At 31.3% G+C, this 6330-nt stretch overlaps 1 non-coding gene across 1 annotated transcript; it reads left to right on the top strand.

Annotated features, from left to right (window-relative positions):
• Window positions 1–6188: 6188 nt before the first annotated feature.
• Window positions 6189–6293, top strand: LOC137836285 (small nucleolar RNA R71). Its single transcript, XR_011085239.1, has one exon. It is a non-coding gene; the product is annotated as a small nucleolar RNA R71 (small nucleolar RNA).
• Window positions 6294–6330: the final 37 nt, after the last annotated feature.

Here is a 6330-nt window from a genome sequence, read left to right as displayed (position 1 = left end):
AGATTTCTTTTTTTAGGACACTTATAAGAATAGTGACCTTTTTCAAGACATTTAAAAGATTGTACTTGTTTAGTTTTAATTTCTTTGGAAGAAGAAGCAAAATTGTTTTTATCTTTTTCTTTTAAAGGTTCATTTTCCCTTTCTTTATCAAATGGTCTTGATTTTTTAGAAAAATGATTTTCTCTTGTAAAATCTTTGGGATAGTTAGAAGAAGAGGATTTTCGTGAAGTTGTTTTTCTCTTTAATTGTTCCTCTACTCTACCACAAAGTTGAACTAAATCATTTAAATCATTATAAGACAAAACCTAAACTTCATCCCGAATTTTATAATTAAGACTATCTTGGAACTGATCTATGGTGCGTCTAGATTCTTCTTTAATCCCTTTTATTAACATAAGTAACTTTGTATTGTTCTACAATCATGCCTCTTTAGGTTAACCTATGGAGTTGGTGCATCAATTCTCTATCCTAATAGGAAGGCATATACGTCTTCCTAAGGGCTGATCTAAGCTCATTCCAATATCTGATTTTAGGGAAATCATGTAACCTAATATCTTTAGTGTAGGTTGTCCACCAAGTCATGGCTAAAGCTTGAAAACTAAGGGTAGCTAAGGTAATCCTTCTCTCATGATCTATTTGTTCAACCTTCATCTCCCAAGTTAGGTAATCGTCTATATTTGATGAGCCATGGAAGAAAATAAGGTCAATCTTAGGTTCTCTATGCACATGGTGGGATGTATGTCTATGTTGTCTAGGATTTTGTTTGTAGTAGTCTATGTTGTGATGACTACTATAATCATCATGATTTTGGGAAGGGCTTCTATGATGACTGCTTCTATGTTTTCGAGATCCCTCCCCATACCTACTTCTAGACCTTTCTTTATTTTTTTTCCTGATAAATCATAAATTTTGAAAATACTTCTTTTAACTCAAAAAATTCTTGTGATTGTTTTGCTAGTGTTTCTTGGATATCTAAAAGATTAGCATTGTTTTGATTACCATTAACACTATATTTATGTGAAGGATCTCCCATAGTTGAATTTAAAAACAAAAATTGTTTTCACAAAGATTTTGAAAACTTAACTTGCATGGGCAAAAAGATTTTCAAAGAAAATTTGTATATTTTTGGTAAAGTAAATCAAGAGTTTAAGTATGAGAATTCTCCAAGTTCATTTCCAAGAAAGTGAGGTGAGTCACAATGAACTACTTAAGTACCAAAACATTATTAGCCAAAGCTTACCCCAAATAGTTCTCAACACAAGTTCCCTCAAAGAACTTCAAAACAATTTTAGAAACGGGAGTGAGTGTGTGAATGCAAAAAAAAATGAAACTAAGATCAAAGAAAGATCTACTAATAAGCAACACAGATAAAACATATGTATCACAGAGACTTATAACGCAAGAGAATAAAGGAAGGGATTAAAAGCATAAATTAAAGCAATAAAGGAAATGTTTGTGAAAAGTAAAAACTAGTAGAATCCTATGGTGCAAGTGGTGGTGACACCAATGCACGTGAGAGCTATTAAAAAATCTATTGGGATTATCCTTGGAAAAAATTCCTAATTAACCAAAAGTAAAAATACATAAAAAACTACTAGAAAATCATTCAATAGAAACCAATTTTAGAGAAAAAAATAATTAGTTGCTATATTGACTAAATCAAATACTATTTGGAGACTAAAAAAATTATTGGTATCTAAATTAGTTTCTATTATTGATAAATAGTTTCTAAATTGATATCTAATTAGCTAACAAGGTTTTAGCTACTGATGACTTTCTATGGCAAGTACATCGCATTTGTCAGAAGTAATAATTGTCCCTAAGGACGAAAGGCAATCCCACAAGGAACAATGAATTATCAAGTACAATAATCGCTAAATATAGAACAAAACAATAAAAAGTGTGTTGAATTGAGTGTGTTGGTAATGATCAATAAGAAAATAGACAAAGAATTAGTTGCTTCAAGTTGAAAAATAGGGATTAGGTTTCATCTCTCTCATCTCATGTATTTTGATTAGCATGTCAATATTAAGTTCTTTAATTAAAATTGATGCCCGTAGAAAATTCATTCATATCGATCTCTCGCATATAAAATTCTTAAGAATGTTTCCTAAATATCAATCTCTCACATACTTATAAAAACAACTTAGAAATCACAATCAAACGTTAATGACAATTAACATTTCAAGTCTATTTAGCACTCAAATATGTTAAGTATTGTTGTTTAGGTCAGAACCCTAAAAACACCTCTCGGTTAGATTTAAGGTTCTCAATTTATCACGAAAATTTAGAAGTAAAACAACAATACCAATAATAAATCAAGAACTGGATATTTTAATATATAAGATATAACCTCAATACATAAGAGTTCTCAATCCCAAATGGTAGAATTACCACGCATACTTCTAGCACCTTCCATTCTCCTAATAGGGTTACAATTCACGCGATGGTGTTTTCCTCTCAATCTTGCACAGTATGGTTGAGTCTCTAGCCCCCTATTTAATCTAATTTTCTAGGGTTAGGTCATTTCTTGTGTCACGCTAATGGGCTAAGTGATAAAACATAAAAAAGGCTCAATTTGTCTAACGCATTCTTGCTTGAACGAGGAATTCTCGCTTGAGTAAGAAAGGCGTTGATTTTCGAAAACTGTCCTGGAGCATTCTCGCTTGAGCGAGAATCTCCTGTTGCAAAATTGGCTTTCTCGACACTTTTCTCCATTTTGGGATCTTTCAGCTTTCTCTTTTTAGCTTAAATCATTACTCTTTAATCCAAATGTCCAATCTTCCCTAGAAACCTGCAATTAACACCAAATTTGGGAATAAAATGCTCTTATTCAAATAAAGATCATAAAAAATGTAAAAAGGTATAAATTCATAAATTAGGAATTATTTTATATGTAAATTAACAATAAATTCTCATAAGTGTATATATTTTAATATGAAATATTACTGAAATTAGGCATTTATCACTCTCCCTAACTTAGAATCTTGTTTGTCCTCAAGCAAAGAAAAGAAATATATTTGAATTTAGATATCAAACAACTTAAGTCACTAAACAAAAGACCAAATTAGAAACTTATGATGCTTCCAAATTCAAATATAGAAAAATATAGACATAATCAACTTGCAGGATCAAATTAAACAAATAAATGAAAATTCATCAAGGAATATCTTCTCATATGCTCACAGGTATGTGTTTCTCTCTATTTTCACTGAATCATAACAAATCACATTTGCTTTTCATTTCATCTTCAAGTCACAAACATATTAGAATCATGAATCTTAAGGTCTTTTCCAGGGTTGTAATGAGGTTGGGCTTCCAAAAATATTGGTTTTTCTTTAGATAACAAAATGCACATCTTAAAGAAGAAGAACATACCTATAATCCAGTTATAGAGAAGATATATGTTATCTAATCACCATTTTCTTTCGATGTCACCTTTTTCCTCATTTTCTTTCTGACTTCTCATGATTTTCATGATGATTTTTTTTTTCAAAAATAGTAAAAGATTGTTCCTATTTTTAACTTTTTTAGCTTTCAAAATCAGAACCGACCATTCTCTTTTCTATATGTATTGCATCTATTTTCTCCTTCCTTAAACATGCTAAATGGTAGAAAAATATATCATTAAAGGTTAAGGTGCAATATTAATAAAAAATTTATTGGCCCCAAAGGGGATATATAAAAAAAATGGAATTCTAATACGATAAAGGTTGACTATTTGGCCTTGGGTTCCTAATTAACAAAACAAATGCCTCAATCATCTTCATGCTCTTTTATGATGTAAGAAAAATAAAAATTAAGCAACCACAATTGTCAATTCATCACTAAAACTATCAAAACTGTTGAAGGTTCACACACTCACTTGGTTTAATTGGCATCATTCCTTTTTGTCTTGTCATTCTCTATCCTAATCAATCATCCTGTTAAATTTTCATGTATCATAATTTCAACTACATTTGAATAGGGATTCAATCATATTTTCTTTTCTAACATGCGTCTAATTCATCTCACTATTTAATATTTAAACACAAATTCTTTTTTCTCTCCAATTCAAAATTCATATTCTAGTTCCTTTTATTTGCAAAAAATAAACTAGAAAACACACAATTTAAAACTGAAATTTATTCATGAAAAATAATTCAAGACATGAAACTAACAAAACAAAAAATTTATTCAAACTATAAAAGAAGCAAATAAACAAAATAACTGAAAAATAAAAAATGAAAACATAAAAAAGAAAAATAAAACAAATTCAAATAACTAAAAAGAAAAGAATTAGAAAGATAAAACCATATTTTTGCTCAATCCTCTCTTCCTAAGAAGTCATCTAACTCTTTGTTAAAATCTTCCTTTATAATCTTGTTTCATTTGCTGGAACTACCCCCTTGAATAATATGACTTGTTCTCATTCCAAAATATATAATAACCTGCAAACTGATTGGGAGGTATATAGGTAGTGGATTACCTTTGACGCAAAAATATTTTTTTTTTGTAAAAAACATAATAACAAATCATAAAACTAAAAATTTTGAGAAAGGAAAGGAAAAGGATTTTATTTTTTTGGAAATCTTTCTAGCTTGAACGAGAAATTCTGACACCAAACTCGCTTGAGCGAGACTCCCTACATGAAAACTTTATTTTTCGACGTTAAACTCGCTCAAGCGAGAGTTGACTCACCTGGTCGAGAATCCCTGCAAGAAAACATGATTTTTAAAATCTAAAATCAAAACAAAAATAAAAAAACAACATAAAACTAAAATGTGGACTAGGTTACCTCCTAGTAAGCGCTTGTTTAATGTCATCTAGCTTGACGCTTGTTTATTTCGAGGTGGACAACTCCCTTTGTTGCATCCTTTTGTATGCATTCTTCCCTTGCATTAAATATTTTTAAACCATAAAAAGATTAAAAGTTACCACATCATCTTGTGATTTAACTTGAAATTATCCTTTTCAACACCAACAATGATTCTCATAGTCTTAATAAAGGGTCTGCGAAGTATCAAGGGAACCTCCTCATCTTCTTTCATGTTCATTATAAAAAAATCCACATGGAATGTGAACTTATCCCCTTCACCAGAACATCTTCAACCACACCATAAGGATATTTGATGTATCTGTCTGCCAACCGTAACTGCATCTTGGTGGATTGAACCTCCAAATCTCCTATTTTCTTCAGCATTGCCAAATGAATTAGATTTATACTTGCCCCCAAATCCAGCAAGGCATTATCCACAGATAAAACACCTATAGACACTAGAAGATTAAAACTTCCCGAGTCCTTGGATTGTTTAGGCAAACCTTTTCAAATAAGTGTTGTATTTATCCTTCAGCTCTATATTTCTTTCTTCGATGTAGCTCTTATTCTTTCGAAATCTTTCAAATGTTGAATCTTGCTTCAGATTTCCTACAAAATATATTTTAGGGAGCAATTTGTCAAAGAGTTTTCTTTCCTTCTCTTTTTTTAAGGAGGATATGATAAATCATTTTCAAAAACACCTCTCTCCTTATTTTTAATTTTTTTCTTCCTCACTTCTTTTATTTTCTCTCTCCATTTCCTCTCTCTTCCCCTCAGCCTCATCTCCTTTTTTCAGTCACTACATTATTACAATGCTCTTTTGAATTAGGTTGGCTATTGACTGAAAACGGACCACTGTTTATTATCTGCAATTTGTTGGTCCACTTGTCTCATCTAGATCTCTATATTCCTAATCGTTGTCGTGCTATTTTCTTCCACTATCACAAGCCTTGTCAGGGTGTCTTCAACTTTACTCATTCTTTTAAGCATGGATGGATCCTCAACTTCAGGTGGATTGTTTTGATAAGTATAGTGGCCATTAAGATGATCACTTCCACAAAAATCACACCTGATTGGTTGACTCTGGTTTTGAGATGAATGAACAACATATAATTGTTAGGGAAATTTAACCATTTGTGCGGGTAGTTGCTCAATCTGTTGTGTCAAAATTTTATGTTGAGCCAAGAGTGCATCTTCTAACAATTCTTTCTTTTGAATACCTCGTCTGCCATGTTAGGCTTGATAATCAGTTCATGTCAAGGTATCAATAATCCTTGTCGCTTGTTCTACATCAAGAACCATTATTGTGCCTCCAGTTGCAGCATCTAGGAGCATCTTCAAGTCAGATCTAAGACCATGAAGGAATATGCTCAGTTGAGCAATTTCTTCAATCCTATGATTTGGGCATTTTCTCAATACATATTGAATCTTTCCCATGTCTCAAAGAAGACTTCATATGCTCCTTATCTGAACATAGAAATTTCAAACTTTGCTTTGAGGTAGCGAGAAATTGGAAAAAACCTTTGCAGAAA

This window comes from Phaseolus vulgaris, chromosome 5 (assembly GCF_000499845.2).
Source record: "Phaseolus vulgaris cultivar G19833 chromosome 5, P. vulgaris v2.0, whole genome shotgun sequence".
Classification (NCBI taxonomy): Eukaryota; Viridiplantae; Streptophyta; class Magnoliopsida; order Fabales; family Fabaceae; genus Phaseolus; species Phaseolus vulgaris.
The sequence above is the reverse complement of the archived record's forward strand: the minus strand, read 5'-3'. Positions and strand labels throughout refer to the sequence as shown.